A 23134-nucleotide genomic window follows, 5' to 3' on the forward strand; every position below is an offset into this window, starting at 1 on the left:
CCCCTTATGGTTTGACCACGGACTTGCCGCTTGTGCTACTCAGTAGTATAAGTAGTTGGTTTGGTGAACTATAAATTTTATTTCATTGTCAGAGAGAGGTTTACAACATCCATTCTTCAGTCAAATTAGCTTGCTAGCATCATTCCTTGACTGATGATTCAAATTTTTCTTCTTGAATTTCTGCTTCTTGGGTTTATGCTTTGAAGCTTTAGCAATATGGACTATGGCTTTTGAATTCCAACAGAGCTTTATCTCCCTTTTTTTATCCTCTTCTATACAAAGTTTTAGCATAAGATTCTCCATGGATAACTCCTTTAGCTTGTGCTTGAGATAGCATTTGAAATCCTTTTAGGAAAGAGGCAACTTCTTGATCATGACAGCAACCTGGAATGGCTCTTTAGTGTCCAATCCTTCACTTTGCAAATCAGTGATGATAATTTGTTGTTCTTCCATTTGATTGACTACCAAGTTGGTATCAATCATCTTGTAATCTAAAAATTTCTCCATGAGGAATTTCTTAGTACCAGCATCTTCCAGCTTATACTTCTCGTCTAATGCCTCCCCAATAGTTTTGATGTATTGTAGGCATTCCAATAGACAACATACAAAGTGTCTCACGACCATTAAGTATGTAATTATGGCACAGGAACTCCGAACGCATCCATGCTTACTTCGTGTCACGGTCATGCTTGTCCAGGTCTTGTTGCCCATGGCCGCATGCCCGATCCAACCCTTTTTCATCATGCTTTCATGTCATGTATTGTATTAATTTAGTTAGCTTGCTTTCTTTGTATTTTTGTTGTAAGTGACCGCTCACCCTTTTCCATATACAAGGGTGTCAGCTGGCTTTTTGTTCAGAATGCACTATATGGGGATAAGACTAATCATCACTTCTCCACATCTGGAGTAGTACTCTATAAAGTCGTTATTGTAGCTCATTGCTTTCTAGTCTACTACAATCTTTTTTTCTTTACTCAAATTCTCAAAAATGCTTACAAAAACCTTTTTCTCCAAACCCGTTTTCTAAAACCGTTTTCCCTAAAACGGGGGTGGAGGTTGCAAGAGGCACTCGGTGTGCCATCGGCGGTCCGTGTTCGGGTTGGCTGACTTGTTCGTGAGCGGGAACAAGTGCCGCACAATCGCTAAGAGAAGCTTCCGAAAGAGCGATTGTGACAGTTGGTATCAGAGCCAAGTCAGCTCATAGAGGGAAAGATTAGCAATCATGTCAGTGACAAAGAACTTGAATAAGTCCCATGTGGATAGGCTAGTAGAGATGGAAGAGCAAATGCTCTACTTGAGAGAATTCCCAGACAGTATCCATTTCTTGGAGTCTCGGTTACAAGAAGTTGCCAAGAAAGCCAACGGAATTGATGCAGTAGTTGGCCGCCTAGATGGGTTACTCATCAGAGAACTGATGATAAGGGTGGAGACCCTAGAGACAAAAGCTGCACGATCTGGCAGTTTCGAACGCGGTGATAGCTCATCGAGTTCTGTTGCCCACATAGAGGAGTGCGTCGAAGAGTTGGACGGCTCCCAGAAAGCAATAATTCAGATGGTAATTAATCTGTCTAAAGATTTTCAATCGGCCCTTGACGTCGTCAGAGCCGAGATTGCGGATGTGAGTGCAAAGGTGAATCTCATCATTTGAGCGGTAGGGAACCAGGCCCCATCTAGGGGAGAAATGCCAGTGAGCAAAATAAAAATCCCAGAACCGAAACTCTTCTGTGGGGTGCGGGAAGCGAATGCTCTAGAGAACTTCATCTTCAACCTTGAGCAATACTTCAAGGCAACGAACACTGTGACAGAAGAGTCGAAAGTCACATTAGCGACCATGCATCTAGCTATAGATGCAAAGCTGTGGTGAAGATCACGATTTGCGGACATACAAGAAGGACGATGCACGATAGATACCTGGGATAAGTTGAAACAAGAACTTCGTTCGCAGTTCTTTCCTGAGAATGTTGAGATCTTGGCTCGACGAAAACTCCAAGAGTTTAGACAAACAGGCAACATCCGAGACTATGATAAGCAATTCGTGGGACTTATGTTGGACATACGTGACATGTCCAAGAAAGACAAAGTCTTCTGTTTTGTCGAAGGGCTGAAACCGTAGGCAAAGTCGAAGTTATATGAACAGAGAGTACAAGAACTCCCCTCTACCTATGCAGCAGCGGAACAGTTATATGACCTTAGCACTGACTCTCAAGACATGAGGAAACAGCCAACTTCCTCAAATGGTGGGAACAGAAACAGTCGTTCTAGCCCTCCCAGACCTGGGAGAGGAGATAAGAACATCGGAGGAGACCGTAAGACCTCCCAACCGAGATTAGGGAACAATTGGCAGAGGCCGCCACAACAACATAACAACTACAATCACCCTCTATCTTGTTTCATATGTAGAGGACCACACAGAGCGGGCGAGTGTCTGAATCGGACTGCTTTCAATGCCTTTCAAGCCACATTGGCCTTTAACTCAGAAGATAAGGCTGAAAAGAGCGAACCAAAAATTGAGTCGGCTGCAGAAAGCGAAAATCCTAGGATGGGGGCGTTGAAATTCTTATCTACACTCCAAAAGAAAATGGAAAAGACGACGGAGCCATTGGAAAGGGGACTCATGTATGTGGACGCTTGGGTTAACTAGAGATCGGCCAAGAGCACTATGGTCGACTCTAGGGCAACCTATAACTTCATGACTGAAACAGAAGCCCGTCGCCTGAACTTAACCTGGGAAAGAGACGCGGGGAAGATGAAAGTTATGAATTCTGCAGCCCTGCCGATTACGGGGATAGCAAAGAGAACACCGATGAAGTTAGGGGACTGGAAAGGCCTTGCTGACTTCGTAATTATCAAGATGGGCGACTTTGATGTGGTATTGAGGATGGAATTCCTACTTGAACACAAACTTATACCGATGCCCCTCACAAAATGCCTAGTAATTTTTTGGATCTACACCTACTGTGGTTCAAGCCAGTATCAAATAGCCGAACGGGGTGAGAATGACCTCAGCCCTCCAACTAAAAAGAGGCCTTGCCCACGATGAACCCACGTTCATGGCCATTCCGATTGAATTAGTTGAGGCCCTAGAAGAGGAAATTCCCCGAGACATTCTATTTGTCTTGGAAGAGTATCGAGATGTCATGCCTGAGAGCTTGCCCAAGTCCTTGCCTCCACGAAGGGGGATTGATCATGAGATTGAGCTGCTACCGGGGACGAAGCCGCACGCCAAGAATGCATATCGTATGGCCCCACCAAAGTTGGCCGAACTCCAGAAGAAATTAGATGAACTGTTAGATGCAGGGTTTATTAGACCGGTAAAGGCCCCTTATGGAGCCCACAGAGCCCCAGTGTTGTTTCAAAAGAAGAAAGACGGAAGCCTTCAATTATACATTGACTACTGGGCTTTAAATAAGCTCACAGTTCGCAATAAGTACCCCATTCCTATCATCATAGACTTATTTGATCGACTCCATGCTGCCAGATACTTCTCGAAACTGGACCTGCAGTCGAGGTATTATCAGGTCCGGATTGCTGAAGAAGATGAACCTAAGACGACATGTATCACAAGGTATGGAGCCTTCATATTTCTCATGATGCCCTTTGGCCTCACCAATGCTCCGGCAACCTTCTGTACTCTGATGAACCAGGTGTTTCACGAATACCTCGACAAATTTATCGTAGTATATCTAGACGACATCGTGGTCTATAGTGCCTCGATGGAAGACCACCAATACCACCTACAACTAGTCTTCGAAAAATTGAGAAAAAACCAGTTATATGTAAAGAGAAAGAAGTGCTCCTTTGCTCAAGAGCGCATCAATTTACTCGGCCACGTGATTGAATATGGTCGGATTGGCATGGAAGAGGGTAAGGTGGCCGCGATCAAGGACTGGAAGGTGCCAAAATCCGTGACTAAGTTACAATCCTTCCTTGGACTAGCCAACTACTATAGGCGATTCGTAGAAGGATTCTCGAGAAAAGTAGGGCCATTGACCGAGCTGTTGAAGAAAGATAACCAATGGAGTTGAACTCCCGAATGTCAAGCCGCCTTCGAGGGCTTGAAGAAAATGATGATCAAAGGGTCGGTTCTCAGAATTGTCGACGTGACCAAACTGTTTGAAGTCGAAACTGATGCTTCTGACTTTGCACTGGATGGTGTTCTCCAAGATGGACACCCCATCGCATATGAGAGTAGGAAATTGAATGATGCCAAATAGAGGTATGCTGCCTCTAAGAAGGAGATGTTGGCAGTAGTTCACTGCTTGAAGGCTTAGAGACAGTATCTTCTAGGGGCCAAATTCGTAGTCAAGACCGACAACAGTTCCATTTGCCACTTTTTCAACCAGCTGAAGTTATCATCAAAGCAAGCACGGTGGCAGGAGTGTTTAGCAGATTTGAGCATAGATCAGGGAAATACAACCAAGCGGCTGATGCTTTTAGCCGAAAGAACGAACATGCAGCCCTGTGCATGTTCACACACTTGAAAGAAAGTACGTTGAATGGAACAGTGCAAGAAACTATCAAGACACAATTGGCAAATGACACATCGGCGCAGGCCATTATGAGTTGGCCAAAGAGGGGAAGACATGCCAATTTTGAGTGGAAGATGACTAACTGTACACCAAGGGCAATCGCCTCCACATTCCCAGCTCTGGGAAGTTATGAAGATCGCTGATGAAAGAGTGTCACGACACACCGTGGGTAGGACATAACGGTTGGCAGAGAACTTATGCCCTCTTAAAACAAGGTTACTATTGGTCGAGCCTTCGAAATGACGTCGTGGAATTTACCAAGACTTGTCTTGTCTACCAACAAGATAAGGTCGAAAGGGCGAAATTAGCAGGTATGTTGGAGCCCCTACCTATGCCCTCTAGACCATGGGACTGAGTGTCTCTCGACTTCATCACCCATTTGCCCAAGCTTGGAGAGTTCGAATCCATCCTTGTTATCATCCACCGGTTCTCAAAATATGCCACTTTTATCCCAATGCCGAAGATGTGTACAGCTGTGATGACTACTGTTCTTCAAGCACATTGTGAAATTATGGGGCGACCCCGCGAGCATTGTTAGTGATCGGGACAGGAGATTCACTAGGACCTTTTGGACAGAATTGTTCAAGATATTGGGATAAACACTGAACATTTCCTCTAGCTACCATCCTCAAATAGATGGCCAGATGGAATGCTTTAACAGCATGCTCGAGGAATATCTGCGTCACTTTATCGATGCTAGACAGAAGAACTGGGTTCAATTGTTAGATGTTGCTCAATTCAGCTTCCACAGCCAACAAAGTTTCGCAACTGGAAAGATGCCCTTCGAGGTAGTGTGCAGTAGACAACCACTCATGCCACATCTGGTGGACCATCCCTATGTGAGCAAAAGCCCTCAGGCGCACAATTTCACCATGGAGTGGAGCCAAACCTCCGAGATAGCTCGCGCTTGTCTAGAAAAAGCGTCAAGGAGGATGAAGAAGTGGGCTGATAAGAAGCGGAGGCCCCTCAAGTTTCAAGCTGGGAATAAAGTACTGATCAAGCGGCAACTAGAACAGATCCGTTTCTGAGGCCAGAGAGACCAACGTTTAGTATGAAAATACGAAGGGCCAGTGGAAGTGATTGAGAAGGTCGAGAAAACCTCGTATAGGGTTCAGTTACCCTCTTGGATAAAGATCCACCCTGTCATCCATGTGAGTATCTTGAAGCCCTATCACCCCGATCCCGATGACGAGCAATGGAATATGTTGATGCGCCCACCTGTCACGATGAAGAATTCAGCTGAAAAGAAAGTTGCACAAATTCTGGATAGACGTACTCGCCGTATCGGAAGACCGAGACGAGAACTGAAGAGTTCTTAGTGAAGTGGAAGGACCTCCCTGACGAAGAAATTAGTTAGAAGCACGCGGAAGACTTGAGAAATGCAGCTCCAGTAATCGCCGAGTTCGAGTAGGGTCGGTTGACAGGGACGTCAATCAATTAAGTGGGGGAGAATGTCACAGTCATGATTGTCCAGAGCCTGTTGCCCAATGCCACATGCCCGATCCAACCCCTTTTTATCACGCTTTCATGTCATATATTGCATTAGTTTAGTTAGCTTGCTTTTTTTGTATTTTTGTTTTAAGTGACCACTCGCCCTTTTGCATATGCAAGGGTATCAGTTGGCTTTTTGTTCAGAGTGCACTATATGGAGATAAGACTAATCATCACTTCCCCATACCCAGAGTAATACTCTATAAAGCCGTTGTTGTTGCTCATTGCTTTCTAGTCTACTACAATCTTTCTTTATTTACTCACATTCTCAAAAATGCTTACGAAAACCTTTTTTTCCAAACCCGTTTTTCCTAAAACAAGGGTGGAGGTTGTGAGAGGCACTCAGTGTGCCATCGGCGGTCCGTGTTTGAGTTGGCTGACTTGTTCGTGAGCAGGAACAAGTGCCGCACAATCGCTAAGAGAAGCTTCCGAAAGGGCGATTGTGACACTTCGCAGCTTCCATTTCAGAAGTTACAACTTTTGGGGGGTAATTGGGCTATTTTCCTTCAAAAGAAAGCAAGATTTAGTGTGATGAGATAAAAGATAATTTTTTGTTTCCATCTCTTGAAATTTTCACCCTTAAACTTCTCTGATTTTTCAACATGAGGTTTAACAATGGGTGATCCCACCATGGCAGAAGTAGCAACATTGATAGAATAGTTTGTAGCCATCAGTTCATATATTAATTGTCTTCAGATTATTGGGGAAAAAAGATATATAAGAACTTAATACACTAGCAAATTGATTACAAATTATTTGGAAGTAGTACACTAAATGTATAATATTCAAACTCAAACTTAAGCTAGATGATATAACAAGGCTTAGATATGGAAATAATAACAGATTTAAAAGAACCTCAAAAACCCTTAGAGACTCAAAATGTAGTCAAGACAGGATTCTGATAAGCGTTTTTTTGAAGACAATTATTCATTTTGCACGGGCTACACGTAGATTATAGCGATCGTCTCAGTAGAATACAATGATTAATTCCAATAGAACTATAACCTCGAACTACTCGGAATTGGTAAACTCTTGGATACTTGCTCTCAATTTAACTCAAGAATAAAAGAAAGAAATGAGAGAAATGAGAGAAATCTTCAATTTGGAATGGGTTGTTACAAATGAATAACCAAGTTGCTATTTATAGGCTAGCAGCTTAGTAACTCTCCAAAATACAAAATAAAATCAAATAAATACAAAATTTGAAACATTTGTTAAATTTAACTCAACGAGTTGTTAAATTACAAAAATCAAACATAACTCATTCAAATTGAAGAAACTAAAAATTTAACTTTCATACATATTAAATTTGTACATGAAACATCATCTTAATTTGAAGTTTCAATGTAATTTGAAAACTTCTAAACAATAAATTTAATCTACACAATTAAATCAATTTTTATGTTTCAAATATTCACCAAATTTCACTTTTCTTCACTATAAATATTCAACGGTATCTATTCTAGAAAAAGAAGTATGTAAGTGAGTGTGTGTACACATTTACTTTTATCATATATGACCAAATTTTTTTATAGTATTCTTGAAGCTTGAATCTTTGTATACTGAAAAAATTAAAAAAGAAGTTATATAAAAACAATTAATTATTAAAAAAAATATACAAATTAAAAACTGAAGAGAACTATCGGAAGATGTATTCCCCCACAAAAAAATAAGAATTCTCATCCAATTAAGAATAAAATTACAAAAAATAAAGAAGTCTATAAAAAACTTGTTCACGTGTTCATATAATAAGATGTTCTTTAAGATTTTGAGGGCTTCACTGCCACACTTTTGAAAATTTTCCATTCTTCCTACTTGAAAACTATTGATTGGAATTGTTGACATATTTTGAGGATGAAACCAATTGATGGGATGAGATGAGACAAATGAGTCGTGAAAAAGGGTGTATATATAGAAAAAAATAAATGTGAAAATTTTTAGATTACATATGATTTTTTAAGGAACTGAATTTATCGTGAAAGCGTGTAAACGTCGTACAATTTGAGTTTAATTCATGTACAATGAAGAAATTGAGAAGAAAGCAAACATGTTGCAATTAATAGGATAAACATATAAGAAGCCTAAGCATACTTACTACAGAGAAATCAGAGAAGAGGAAACTTACCCTGAACAACAGTTCTTCACAAAATTCCCCTCCGAGATCAGGAACAAGCCTTCTGTAGAATCACTGGAGCTCTTCCTCCAAAATGGACACCACCAAGCAGTAACCTTATTATTCTCTAGGAACAAGAAATTTACATGTGTGGGCTCTAAATGATTTTGGCAAAGGGATTTTTTTCAAGGAAAAAGTGAGAGAGAGAGCTATGTGTTTCTCAGGCAAAACTTACGTTCTGTGTGTTTTTCAAAAACACAACATAAGATAAGAGTGAGGTTAAAGGAGTTACAATAACTCTCTCTTACGTTCTACAAGCTTAATTCCCCTATCATGGGGAGTTATTTTATTATTAAATTAATAATGATATAATATGTATATTACATGGTTAGTTATTTAATTAACATACCATATAATATGTATTATAATCATATTATAATGCAACACTCTCTAATAACCTATAGTTTTAATATGAATCAAATTCACATTAAATTTTAACCTATAGGTTTTATACAAATCTTATTTATACAAATAATATTTGAATCTCATTCAAATATTTTTCTCTCATATTATATAGTATTAATTATAAAGCATATTTATAATTAACTATATATTATAATGCATCAATATACATTATACATTATATTAATCGTATTAATATAACTAATTACTTAAATTTCCATAAATAATTTCCACAATTCAAATTATTCCAAAAACAAGTATTCCTTGTTTTCATCCTTAGTGAGCTAACAAGTGGACTTTAGGGACCTACAGATTAGAAGTTCTAATGATACGAGATTAATCAATTAAACTCATTAATTGGATTAATCAACATTCATTAACTGTCGGTCACTCCACTAAAGACTGACAGCTGCACTTTTCACTCTGTAGATATATTTTTGTGTCCCTTGGATATTATCAATCAACAGTAAGTTGACCTTTCATAAATTGCTTGTAACTATAACTGAGTCAAAATTAATGCTTTACCCCTATAGTTACATCTAACTCATTAAATACCACTGATTTCTCTAATGAACAAATAGTTTACAATCCAAATATAAACTAATCCTCTCGGGCCAATGAGAGGGTGAGACATCATTATTCAAGACCTGAAATCAACTATTAAGGGAGTAACTTATCTATTTTCCCTATCTATGAGAATGAGTGAATTCTATCTTGTGTAGCTGTGTTTCCAACTCCCTACTCGAACAAATCCCCAAAATGGTAGGCATATTGAGTCGACGAAGCAGACCACTATCACCCATACAGATCAAAGGATTGCCCTCATAGACAAGAGTTCACAACTGACTCGGGATAAAGGTCAAGTCACCTATGGTCATTCTAGTGAAAAGTTAGTTTCTACAAGCAACGGTGTTATATTGAAAAATTAATTATTTCGTGGTCCGGTCTTGTATAAACTCTTTATACAGGATATCCCCACTCACATGTCTCTAAAGAAAAATATAGACCATGTTGTTTGTAACACTTATAACTCATGTAACAGTTACAAAGTGGGTCGTATCTGCAATGTCACTAAGATAAGATACCCAATTTTAACCCTACACTGCAGACCTTTTAAGTTATTACTTGAACATGATCCACTTATATGTCTACCACATATTGTTCAAGTCACATTAAACAACCTTGGATCTTAGTTTATTGGATCGAGTTAATGCTATCTAAATGTCAAATAAAATACTTCTTATTTTATTAAATAAATAATTTGCATTTACAAATTACAAATTACAAAATCCATGAGATTTAGGACACTAAATCTAACAATCTCACACTTCCCTTAAAACGAGTGGAGTGTGCAGTACAAGATAGAATATAAAGTATAATACAATAAACTAGGGCATCCACTATACCCCAAAATTCTCCTCTAGACAAGATGACACATATCCCGTAGACCTATACTCTCCAAGTGACCCTAAAAAACTTTAACCTTGAGAGCCTTCATAATTAGATTAGCAATGTTGTGCTTCGAAGCAATCTTTGTGACAATTTTATCTCCCTATTGCATAATCTCCCTAATGAGATGATACTTGCGTTTGATATACTTTTCCCGTTTGTGGCTTCAAAGCTCCTTGGAGTTTGCCACAACACCACTATTATCACAATATAGGGTGATGGGCATTGACATGTTCGAAACAACTTCCAAATCTGTAAAAAACTTTCTAAGTTGACAACTTCTCTAGCAGCTTCACAAGCAACTACATACTCTGCTTCCATGGTAAAGTCAACAATACAACCTTGCTCGATACTACGCCATACTGTAGCCCCTTCATTAAGAGTGAACACTGATACTGATGTGGATTTCCTAGAATCCTTATCAGTTTGAAAATCAGAGTAATGTATCCTGTAAGGATCAAACCCTTAGCACCATACACAAACATATAGTTTCTTGTTCTTCTAAGATACTTAAGAATAGTTCTAACCATCATCCAATGATCAAATCCTAGATTGGATTGATATCTACTGACTATTCTAACTCATAGCAAATATCCAGCCTAGTATACAACATCACTTACATGAGGCTACCTACTACAGATACATAGGGGATCTGTCTCATCTCCTCAACTTCTTGAGGTGTCTTAAGACATTGTTCCTTAGACAAAATAATCCTATGCCTGAAAGGTAATAAACCTTTCTTGGAATTTTGCATCAAATACCTAACTAGAATTTTGTCAATATACGATGGTTGAAACAAGGCTAATATTTTGTTCTTACGATCCCTAATGATTTGGATCCCTAGAACAAACTAAAACAAACTATGCTTCACCCAAATCTTTCATTTGGAACTGAACAGCTAGCCATTTCTTTATATCAATCAGCAAACTTACATCATTCTAAATGAGTAGGATATCGTCCAAATATAACACTAAGAAAGCTACTAAATTGTTGATTATCTTCTTATAGACATAAGGTTCATCGACATTCTGATTAAAGCCATAAGATTTGACTGCAATGTCAACTCTTATATTCCAAGATCGAGATGCTTGTTTCTAAAGGAAATTTTCGAAAAAGATCCTTTGAGCGGAAGCAAGATCGACCCAAATTCCATTTTTCATTGAATGAAAGTTTTACAGTAAACGAGAACAAGATATGCATTTACATAAATTATAGCATGCTTTAAAAAAATACTCATGGTTTCAGAAACCCTTACCTTTAAAGAACCCTTTCTTCAAGAACTCCCTCGAATAAAACATGAACGAATCACCTTCTCCACGCGGGTCTCCTTCTTCAAAAAGGACCACCACTTGAGAACCCTCTGTATTCTCTTGAGATAAAGGACACAAGCAAGAGTTGTGGGTTTTGCTTGAATCTTTGGAAGGGGGAAGGAGATGAAAAGGAGGAGAGGGAAAAGAAGAACTTTTCTTCTCTATTTCTTGTTTTTTTAGTGAGAACTCTTCTCAGAGATAATTCAGGAAGAAGATGAATTTCCAACCGTTTGAATATTTTTCAACCCGCGTAAAATGGCTAAGAGAAATTAGGGGAGGGAGTTGTAACTTCCTCCCTTTAATTAATTAATATTAATTTAATAAAATAAAATAAAATTAATAATAATTATACATATAATAGTAATCTTATTATGTATATAAACTATATGTTATATCCCATATAACACATAATCTATAGTCACATATTGTATCAAATACAATATAGCCCACAGACATATTTTCTCTCGACAATACATGGCATTTAATATAAATCACATTTATATTAAATTCACTTATATGGATCTCATTCATATAATTAATATTTGAATCATATTCAAATATTTAATTCCTTTCAACTTATTTATGGTTTTTAATATAAATCATATTTATATTAAATTTAATTACATGAATCTCATTCATATATTTAGTATTTGAAACATATTCAAATTCATCTCATATTACCTTATATTATAATGTATCAAATATATTATATTAATTATATCTCATATATAATCAATTTAATTAATTATATCATATATAATTAATTCCCTCAATTAATTTGAACACTTCAAATTAATCCAAAATTAATTCTCAATTAAATCCCTGTTGAGCTATAGAGGGGACCTTATGGACCTGTAGATTGAAGCTCCAACGGTACTCAGATAATTAATTAAACTCTTTAATTAAGTTACCCAACATCTGTTAACTGCCGGTTACTCCACTAAAGACCGACAGCTACACTCTTCGCACTACAGATAAATTTCTGTGTCCATTGGATATAACCAATCAACAATGCAATGACCCTTCACAAATTGCTCGTAAGTACAGTTAGGCCAAAAATACTGTTTTGCCTTAGTAGTTATATCTAACTCCTTAAGTACCACTGATTCCTCTAATGAACAATAAGTCATAGTCCAACTATGATCAAGTCCTTCTTGAGCCAGGAGAGGGTGTGGCCGCTATGTTCAAGACCCGAAATCAGCCCTTCAGGAAGCAATTTATCTAATTATCCCTGCATTGAGGAAGGAATGAAATTTGTCTTGTGTACCTGTGTTCCTAGCTCCCCAACTAGACGAATCCTCAAAATGGTAGGCTTGTTGAGTTGGCAATCTGGTCACTATCACCCACCCATACAAATCAAAGGACTGCCTTCATGAGCAGGAGTTCACAAACTCACTCAGGATTCAGGTCATGTCACCTATGGTCATCCTAGTGAAATGTAAGTCTCTATTATTAATAGTGTTATTAAAAAGACTAACCATTTCGTGGTCCGGTCTTATAACTCTTTGTATAGGATATTGATAATTTGTAGAAATACAAGTTATTTATGTCACCTTATCTAGATATTGCAGCCAAAAGTTAGTAATTATGCACCAATTTTATGAAAATTAGCCTAGTATTGCAATAATTATAAATGTTTACGATTACACCTACTAACACCAAAAAGATGGAAGACAAGTTGAACTTTACTCTGTTTTGCAGGAGACCAAGTCACTGCTTACGCTCAAGAATCACGAGAGACTAATCAACGTATCTCTGTCACATTATGCCCGTCAATCCACAATGAAGAGATGATTACAGCAATGACGGCGCAATGCGACAGTCGATCCAAGAGCTGTGTTTCAACCGCATGCGGTAATAAAAATAAACACCGCATGCAAACCCATGATTGAAAGATGCAGCTGAGCAACGCGAGAGCGGAGGATTGAGACTGTCTCTTATACACATCTAGATGTGTATAAGAGACAGACGCATCTCTGTCACATTGCGCCCGTCAATCAACAATGAAGAGATGATTACAGCAATGACGGCGCAATGCGACAGTCGATCCAAGAGCTGTGTTTCAACCGCATGCGGTAATAAAAACAAAAATCACATGCAAACCTATGATCGAAAGATGCAGCTGAGCAACGCAAGAGTGGAGGATTGAGACACATGTACAACTAACGGTTGTGCAGAATTGACGATCTGATTGCATAACAGAAGGAATAATATTCCTCCATCTTCGGAATTACCATAACCATGAGTAGAGACCACAAGGCCGGAGTCAAAGATCTGCACCTATAAATACCCCATTAATTTCAGAGAAAAGATATGCTACTTGATACGGGGCTAAGTGCTGCTAGATTGTAGAGAAAAGGTTGAGCTGAGTGCTTAAGAGAAGAAATCCGGGAAGAAGACGAGATAAGGCTGAGAGGTGAATCTCAGATCCAACCTGCCATACACCCGATCAGAAGCTCTATGTAAAGATCCCTGTTACCGGTAGAGCAAGCCTGAGAGGGAAGCTTTTCCTACCATCAGATCCATCCTATCTGGCAAGTAGATCTCCATTAAAACTGTGCCAAGATATTGGCACTCATTTGTATCTGTTCTATCTCTCTTTCATTGTGTATTTCATGCTTTCTTTGTCTCTTCATTCACACACCATGTATCAAACGCTTAGTAGAAATATTAAATGTTTCGATAGATTCCATTTACCATTTTCTGTCTATTTCCGTTCACCCATCCATCACTTTCTTCATGATGTCTCTTAACCCCCTGATGAGCAATATGAATCATTAAGAACTTAATCTGTATTAAAGATATAAAATACGTTTAGCTAAAGCATGCTAGACGACATCTTCACCTGTGAGAGCAAAAGTGAAGGTGTCATTCTGATCTATCGAGAGAAAGTCAGAAGAATGCATTAACTAAAGCGAGTAGTACTTCCAGACACGGAAGCAACCTCGCGTTCATTACGTTAGTCTCTGTTTCACCACAAACATGTGGGAGCGCGGCCGATCACTGAGAGGTGTACGCCAAGAGAAGAGCAGAACAGTATTTGTACCTTCAATCCAATTAAGAACTTGCGTTGTTTGTATTATTTGTCTTTCTCTTTCTATTATGTTCATAAGACTTGTCGCCACATCCCATGTCTTTGCATAACCTTCACAGCCAGCCTTAATCCCAGCATCTTGTACATGAAGTCTGTATCTTGTATCATCTAGCTTAGGTTTACTATATTTTTATGTTTTTATCGCATTTTTACTGCTCTCCTTTATTTTATTGCAATTTATATACTTATACAAACTCATTTTTAAAGATTGTAAACCTGGTTGCATATATCATGAACGTACCACAATAACCTAAACCATTCCCCGTGTTCGACCTCGGATCACACCGAGAAACTTGCGGTGAAATTACACTTGGTTCCATCGTAAGGAAACTTGTGACAACGCATGGCATACTACATGAACATCCATAATTAACGCATAACCAGAAGTAGTATCGCATCATTGTGAGCAATTTATATCATCAATCCAAACTCGTTACAGATACCCCCACTCACATGTCTCCACATGAATGATCAGGATCATATCATTTGTAGCACTTTACAATACTTGTAACACCTACAAAGTGGGTCGTATCCGTAGTGTCACCTCGATACCCAGCCTTATCCATCTACTACAAGCCATTTAGGTTATTATTTAAACAAGATCCACTTGTATGTCTCTACATACTTGTTTAAATTACATGAAATAACCTCGGATCTTAGTTTATTGGATTGAGTATATGCTGATAAAATAACACTTATTTTATTAACAATAATATGTTTATACAAAATTTACAAACTACGAGATTACAAAGAGATTTAGGACATCAATCCCAACAATTTCAACCCATAAATGGACTGTAAGCTTGCAACATCCTTTTGGTTGATTCATGTAAATGGTTTCATCAAGATTATCATTCAAAAAGGCAGTCTTGACATCCATTTTCCATATTTCCTACTCATAGTATGTGGTAATGGACAAGAGAGTTAGGATGGATTTAAGTATGGCAATAAGTGAGAAAGTTTCTTCATAGCCCACTTCCTCAACCTAGGTATAACTCATTGCCACTCATCTAGTCTTAAAGGTTTGCACCATATCATCTACACCTCTCTTTTTCTTGTAGATCCATTTACAACCTATGAGTTTTACCCCAGCAGGTTGATCTACAAGTGACCATACATAATTGAAGTGCATGGACTTCATTTTTTTATTCACGGCTTTAGTCCATTCATTTTTGTCCATATCAACCATTGGTTGCTTATAAGTCAATTGATCCTTGACGTCATTATATAGTATGATGACTTAAGTTTCTGTTAAACCCAAATAATGAGCAAATTGAGTTATAACCCTCCAACTGCGTCGAGGCTCCCTTAACTCTTGAGAAGGATGTGCGTAACTGGATGAAGCAACATCAACAACTCTTGTTGAAGTGTTTGCTTACCCAACAACCCTTGTTAAAGATTCAGTAGTTTTGTTGAAAAGTTAATTTAATATAATTTTACTTCTTGGTTTATGCTCTCTATTGTGGTCTTCCTCCAATAATGTAGTATTTGTTGATACAAATACTTTATTCTCTTTCAGATCATAAAGAGACCACCTCTTGTTTCCTTTAAGTAGCCTACAAAGAGGCATAACTTTGAACGTAGTTCCAATTTCTTTGGGTTAGCCACTAGCACATGGGTCAGACACTCCCAAATCTTGACATGTCATAAACTACTTTTACGACTCCTCCAAAGCTCAAAAGGTGTTTCAGAATTACTCTTTGATGGAACTTGGTTCAAGAGATAGGCTGTAGTCTCCACTGTAACCTCAAGAATGATTAGGTAGAGAAGTATACCTCATCATCAACCAAACCATGTCTAACAGGGTTCTGTTTCTCATTTCTGATACACCATTTTGTTGAAATGTACTAGGTGCTGAGAGTCGAGATGTGATTCCATGTCCTATCAAATAGTTCTAAAATCTCATATCCATATACTCTCCACCTCGATCAGATTGAAGTATTTTTATCTTTTTACCTAATAAATTCTCAACTTTAGCATTGTACTCCTTGAACTTTTCAAGTGTATCAGACTTATGTTGCATTAAGTAAACATAACCATATCTAAAATAATCATTTGTAAAAATGGTGAAGTATTCATACCCTCCTCTTGCTTTAACATTCATCGGACCACAAAGGTCTGAATGTACAAGTTCCAAAGGTTGTTTGGCTTTATAACCTTTTCCAGTAAAAGGTCATTTGGTCATTTTACCTTTTAGATGAGATTCATATACAGGCAAAGAATTTTCTTCTAACTCTTTTAGAAGTCCATTTTTATCAACCTCTCAGTTCTATTGAGATTTATGTGACACAATCTAAAAAATGGTCATTTTCTTTTAAATAAACTTTTAGTTTTTTATTTTGTGTGGTTGCAGTGTTGAACATTTCAACATTATGGAGTATTTTAGATGCTAGCGATTTTAGCACATATAAGTTGTTTATATTTATTATTGAACAAATATTAATACCATTTTTTGAGATAAACACTTTATCACAAGTAAAAGATATATTATAACTTTGTTCCAAAAAACATGATATTGAAATCAAATTCATATTAAAATGAGGAATAAAATAAATATTGTCAAATGATATATACTTTGAATTAAAAAACAACTTCAAGCTCCCAACTACAACCATTGAGACGACCTGCCTTGTCCCAACCCACAAAGTCATGTCTCCAGCCTCCAGCTGCTGTCAATAACTAGTTTCCTTTAATGAAGAAAACGTTGTTAGTGGCTCATAGATCAAGTATCCAGGCAGAAACGTCATTTTCCACTAAACAAGTTTCTAAAACTAGTAAATCATATTTACCTTCTTTTGCCGTCTTTTTTTCGGCCAAGTACTTTGGGCAGTTTCTTTTTCAACGCCCATCCTGGTTGTAATGAAAACAGGTTCCCTTTTCCATTTCTTGGAGTTTGAGGAATAAGGCGCAAACATAGTCTCAGAGGTAGAACTCTTATGAAATTTTTTTCTAAGAATTGGCAACATTTGCCTCCCGTGGTATCCTTTGACTTTCATCAAGAACTTGTAAATCTATAGCTCATTGAGAAGGGTGGTAAGGTTGTATTCTATTTTGTTCATGATAACATTGCTACAAAACTAACGAAAACTCTTGGGAAGAGTAACCAGAATAAAGCTTACTTGGTTGGACTCGTCTATGACGACCTCATTCATCTCAACCTCGTTAAAGTGGACCATCATGTTAATGACATGCTCCTTAACAAATGATCCCTCATTCATCCTGGCATTGAAGATGAACTTGAGAGCGTCATGCTTGAGATGCATGGACAGTTGTCCGAACATCTCACACAATGACTTCGTGATCTCGCGAGCTGTGACCATGGTCTCATGCTTTTTGGCCAAGATTTCTATTATGCTTGCCAAAATGTAAACTCAGGCCTTATCATTGGCCTTCATCCACCTGTCATGAGTATCACGAACATTTCGTGATGCATTGGGTCCAGGGCTGGAGGACATTCCTCCGTTAGAACAATTTTGAGGTTGTTGATTACCATAACTGTGCTTATCGTATTTTTCCAGCTAATGTAATTTTCATCGGTTAACTATTAGCACCGAGTAAGGATATTAAAGCGGTAGTCATGTTTATAAGTTGCTGATACAAAACAAATTACTTATATTAGATATGAATATAAGAACTCATTTAATCCAATCAATTTAGCAAAACACTTAGTACACCCTATAAACATTTGATTTTGCAATGATACTTCAGTGATTTAGAATAAATATCTCAGGGTGTATAGTCATTTCTTCACTGAATTGAGACATTTTCAATCAAATATTACACCAAAATAATTCTTATTTTAATAGTATTTAATTACCATTGATTTGGTCAAAAAATCATTAATTACCATAATGTTTTCTTGTAAGTGTAACCCTTCATTTTCAACATTATAGCCCCACCCCAATTAGTCCGCCTTAGAGAAGAACATAACTAGTGCAATTGATAATAGCGATCTTATCCATTTCTGGAGTTCACTGTGTCCTTTTCCATGCAAACATCTTTCTAAGGGGGACGTTCCTAGGGCACCACGAGGCTAGGCATGGAAAAACAATACAAACTAATGAAAGAGACTGTAGATGTGTTGACACATGTCCTTCTACTTACTATAGACACATTCTCCATTCACCTTGATATTGGCTCATACAAATACCTTCCTAAAGAAGGGTGTGCCCAGGGCACCACGAGGTCGCGCATGGATCTCACGACGTGAACTTCTTAGGAGAATATGAGTGGAAAAATGATATATCATATATATCTTTTTCTTCCACTAATTGTTTTAAAACTTAGGGTTTATTAACTTTGATAAGTCCGACTAAATAATTTAACAAGTGATTGCTAATTTGCTTAATATAACATTTATATTGACTAGTTTAACAACATATGATTTTATTTATTAAACACTTTAATAAATTGAATCATTTATTGCATGCTTAAAAATATTTTTCTAATTCACCTTCCAAGTTGGTTTCCAGATAGGGGTGTTTCATTTCTGTCACCTTAAATACATCAGCCTTAGACAGAACATTCCTTAAACAAAGGTCCCTTATAGAGAATTATTTTATAAATTTAATCTTTTATTATTCAAAATAATCTTATTAAAAGGAAAAATAAAAGATTATTCTATTTATAATCATATTAGAAATACTTTTAACATAGGTCTAGGTGAATTAATTTTAAACCATTTCAAACTAATTGAGACCTACGTTTGCATGCAACTCTTGATTATAGATTTTAATTCTAATCATTAAACTTATAACCCTTATAAAATAATGAAATAATTAAAACCTATAAATATGCATCATGACATTCATGAAATAAAACACTTATATTTACTAAGTAATGTCATGCTCAATGCAATTTCATTTTCATTATATAATATAACATTTATATTATAAACTAATGAAAATAAACACATCCATCATATAAACCATATAATATAACTTTTATACTATAGTATGATGCATGAACATGTTTATTACGCATGCAATCATATAATATAACAATTATATTTAGTATGATGCATGAGCAAGCTTATTATATCATGCAACTATATACTATAACAATTATAAAAAAAATATGATGCATGATAAAATATTTGTTTATGGTGGAAGATATGACATACATTATGCAATAATAAAATTAATCATATATCACATGTAGAAATTAATTAAACAACAAAATTGGACAAAAAAACGGAATTCCTAAGAATTAATTAAATTAATATAACAATTATATTAAGTTAATTAATTAAAACAAAAAAATACATAAAATAAGTAAAAGATAGCAAAAAACCGCTCCAAGCACCACGTTGCCCTCGAACCCACAATCTCCTGGATGCAGGCACGTGGACTTAAACTTCTATGAGTACAGCGGTACCGAGAGAGGGTGTAGCTGCACTCTGGCTTTTCCTTCCCGAATGCAACGACGCTCGACAAAATTTCAAGCAGTATTGCAGCGCTCTGTGACGAACATCGCGACGTTCTACTTGAAATTCTCTGAGCGTCGTTGCACTTTGGCAAGAGTGTCACAGCACTCTAGGCCAGAAGCTACTACCTGCTTCGATTTTCACTAGAAAAGCTCTGAATCTACTTGCTTTCTTTAGCAACTCTTACCAAAAATCCAAAAGGCAGGAACTTACAGACTCAATAGCATAATTAAATGCCTAGAACAACGGACCCTTACAAATTTAATTGGATTAAAGCAATAAAAACTAAGTGCCAAATTTTGTAAATATCCAATTTGTAAACTATAGTCAAAATGCAGTACATAACCCACAATTTCTCTCAATTTCATGTCGAATTGAAAATAAATTGTACGGTTTGGCTTTGATACCAATTGAAGGAATAGAATTTCTCGCAGAAGCGTGTGAACGACGTACAATTTGAGTTCAATTCATGTATAGTGAAGAGATTGAAAAGAAAGCAAACATGTTGTAATTAATAGGATAAACATATAAGAAGCATAAACATGCTTACTACAGAGAAATCAGAGAAGAGGAAACTTACCCTTGACAAACAACAGTTCTTCATAAAATTCCCTTTCGAGATCACGAACATGCCTTTTATAGAATCACTAGAACTCTTTCTCCAAAATGGATACCACCAAGTAGTAACCTTGTTATTCTCTAGAAACAAGAAATTTGGATGTGTGGGGTCCAAATGATTTTGACAAAGGTAAATTTTTCAGGGAAAAAGTGAGAGAGAGAGGCATGTATTTCTTAGGCAAAACTTACATTCTGTGTGTTTTCCAAAAGCACAACATAAGATAAGAGTGAGGGAGAGGAAGCTCACACGTTCTACAAGCCTAACTCCTATGTAACGGAAAGTTATTATATTATTTAATTAATAATAATATGAAATGTATATTATATTTTTGGTTATCTAATTAACAAATCATATAATATGCATTATAATCATATTATAATGCAATACTCTTTTATAACCTATTGTTTTAATATGAATCAAATTCATATTAAATTTTAACCCATAGTTTTTATATATATCTTATTTATACAAATAATATTTGAACCTCATTCAAATATTTTTCTCTCACATATTATATAGTTTTAATTATAAATCATATTTATAATTAGCTATATATTATAATATATCAATATACATTATATTAATCTTATTAATATAATTAATTACTTAAATTCCGATAAATAATTTGAAAAATTCAAATTATTCTAAAAACAAGTATTCATTGTTTTATCCTTAGTGAGCTAACAAAGAGATCTTAGGGACATACAGATTAGAAGCTGATGATACGAGATTAATCAACTAAACTCTTTAATTGGATTAATCAACATTCTTTAACTGTCGGTCACTCCACTAAAGACCAACAATTGCACTCTTCACACTGTAGATATATTTATGTGTCCATTGAATATAACCAATCAACAGTAAGTTGACCATTCACCAGTTGCTCGTAACTACAACTGGATCAAAATTATCATTTTACTCCCTTAGTTACATCTAATTTCTTAAATACCACTGGTTCCTCTATGAACAAACAGTTTACAGTCCAACTATAAACTAAACCCTCTCGGGCCAATGAGAAGGCGAGACCTCATTATTCAAGGCCCGAAATCATCTATTAAAGGAGCAACTTATCTACTTTCCCTATCTATTAGAAGGAGTGAATTTTGTCCTGTGTAGCTGTGTTCCCAGCTCCCTACTCAACCAATCCCCAAAATGGTAGGCGTATTAAGTCGGTGGAATAGGCCACTCTCACTCATATAGATAAAAGAATTGCTCTCATAGACAAGAGTTCACAAGTCACTCAAGATTAAGGTCAAGTCACCTATGGCCATTCTATTGAAAAGTTGGTTTCTATAAGCAACGGTGTTATACGGAGAAATTAATCATTTCGTAGTCCAGTCTTGTATAAACTCTTTATACAAGATACCCCACTCACATGTCTCCAAATGAAAGATATGGACCATATCATTTGTAACACTTACAACTCATGTAACAATTACAAAGTGGGTCGTATCTGCAGTGTCACAAGGATAAAACACCCAACCTTAACCATATACTACAGACCTTTTGGGTTATTACTTGAACATGATCCACTTATATGTATACCACATACTGTTCAAGTTACATTAAACAACTTTGGATCTTAGTTTATTGGATCGAATTTATGCTATCTAAATGTCAAATAAAATACTTCTTATTTCATTATATAAATAATTTGTATTTAAAAATTACAAACTACAAGATCCATGGGATTTAGGACACTAAATCCAAAAAAAAAAAAAATTCTTTTAACGTGAATTAGAGATAAAATGTGTTTTTTTTTATTTTTTCTCTTTTAACATGAATTAGAGATAAAACGTGCTTTTTTTACCACCAAAAAAAAAAAAAAAAAACTACTATCGCTCATGGTAGGTTTTTTGTTTTTATCTTTTTAAATTAAAATTAAACTAAAGTGAATGCTAGAAAATATAATAAAGAACTCTTTGAAGCAATCTCCCCCTCTCCTAATCGCTCCCTAGGGTGAATTCTCCTTTTTCAAGGATGAATCCTCTTATTATACATGTTCTCATAGGGTAGGGATGACCTAGAGCTAATGTCCTTCAGAGGAACTTTTGTTCTTGAAATTCTCTGATCGAGGAGGAAAGAATTGGCAGCTAAATTTCGAATATGGTTCGTGAAATTCCGTTTTTTTACTTTTTTTTGTTTTTTTTTTTCTTTAACGTAATTTATAGATGAGATCAAATGTGATTTTTTAAATCTATTATAAGAATTAGAGATAAGATGTGTGTTTTTATTTTTAATGTGTGAACCGTGCAATTAACTATTTAAATTGAGCTAGGCTTGTTAATTTTACCATTTCTACAAACTTTCTAATTGTTGAGCTATGAATTTATTTTTCATTTTACGTTTTGCCAGGTGGTCTTAAATTTAACTTGGCATGCATGATTTTAAAATCTAAAAATTATTTCAAATGAGTTAGATTTAGTTAATTTTCATAAATTTTCCCTATAATTAGTATTTTATACAAGTAACCGTTTTAAATGACACTATTAGAAATATTTTCAAATATAGCGAAATGATATTATTTTCAAATATGCAAATCAAAGAACCGCCCTCAAAGGCAGAAGTTCTCAACCCACTAAGGATTGAGATTATGTTACCTATGGTCATTCTAGTGAAATGAAGTCTCTGTCATGAACGGC

This window comes from Benincasa hispida, chromosome 12 (assembly GCF_009727055.1).
Source record: "Benincasa hispida cultivar B227 chromosome 12, ASM972705v1, whole genome shotgun sequence".
NCBI lineage: Eukaryota > Viridiplantae > Streptophyta > Magnoliopsida > Cucurbitales > Cucurbitaceae > Benincasa > Benincasa hispida.